The sequence below is a fragment of the Rhopilema esculentum genome, chromosome 13, assembly GCF_057945365.1.
Source record: "Rhopilema esculentum isolate cy_ngs chromosome 13, ASM5794536v1, whole genome shotgun sequence".
In the NCBI taxonomy this organism is placed as follows: Eukaryota; Metazoa; Cnidaria; class Scyphozoa; order Rhizostomeae; family Rhizostomatidae; genus Rhopilema; species Rhopilema esculentum.
In genome coordinates this window covers 4782129-4783453 of record NC_142827.1, presented here as the reverse complement: position 1 = coordinate 4783453, position 1325 = coordinate 4782129, and positions in this window count along the sequence as shown.

The window sequence follows — 1325 nt, the reverse complement described above, 5'->3', positions numbered from 1 at the left end:
GTTTTTATGAAAAAATGTTGCCTTAAGCCTTGGAAAACTTGAAATTTTCAAAGGCAAAATTTTATTTCTCTATAATGGTTTAGAATGGTATTGAAAACATAAAGATTTTGTTTTTTTTATCTCAGCAGCCTTGAAAATTTTTGGTTGTTGCTTGGCAAGAGAAAAAGGGCCAAAAACTTGCTAACAAAATGTTAGCCTATACCTTTTAGAAAAGTGTAATTTTTGAAAGTAAACATTTTAACTCAAAAGGTTTCAATGGTACTTGAATCTAAGCATCGTTGGTGATTTTTGGAAGCTCCAAAGCAAATGTCGAAACGAGCGGAATGTTTTATCTGAATTTTAAGTCTAAAGATTTTCAAAAACATGATTTTCGAAAATCATTGTTCTTCTTAGAAACTTTTTTGGTTAAAAATGGTCTAAATAAATGCGGGAGCGTCGGGGCTTACTGGTGGTTGTGAAACGAATGATAACTTGGACACGCGTACTTTTTACCAACACGTAAGCCTATAGCATTGGAAAATAACAAGTTTGGAAGTTGAAATCCCACTTTTCGTAGGCCTTGGAAAGCTCTTAGAAAAGATCGGACAATATGATCGCTGTCCTGGGGCTTATAAGTCCGGGGGCTTCATTTTAGTTGCAATAATAGAAGAATAATGGAACCTAAAATATAGTAGCCAAAGAATTTAATTTTTTAAAGAGGAATGCGATTCTGAAAAGCAGTTCGAAATGATACTATAATGCTGTAAGTGGGGATAGAACACTTCAAAAACCAAGGACGTCATTGTAGTTGCATATTAAAAGAAAATGGGGGGCTGATAATATTTTAGCCTCACTTTCAATCATTGACACTTTTAAGTTGGTGCTTACCAGTCAAATCATTGTGACGCCCCAGTCAAACAGTGTAGAATTTAGGAATGCGCCACTAGTGCTACTTGCGTAAATGGACACGGGAACCTACAATATGTGCCGGAGCAGTTATTGAACAACTGTTCTAATAAAGGAGCGCCTATCAGTAAATGCGATTTGGTACAACATATCTAAACTAAATCGGTACTGTTTCTGCTTCTAAAGAAGTGTACATTGCACTAGCTCAGACGTCTTTTTACTTAAGCAATCGAATAACATGCAGTTATCAAGCCAAACTAGCTTATAATAAAAGCACGAAGCAGAGGGTTTATCCAGGAGCCTTTCTCGCTTACTTGTAGGCAACTTTGAACCAAATACTGACTGCCAATTGCATGATTGCCAAAAGAACGTATAAATCAGCAAAAAAGGCAGATTGTGTTCAGAATGGCTCACCCATGAAGAATCTCGATGACCTTTAC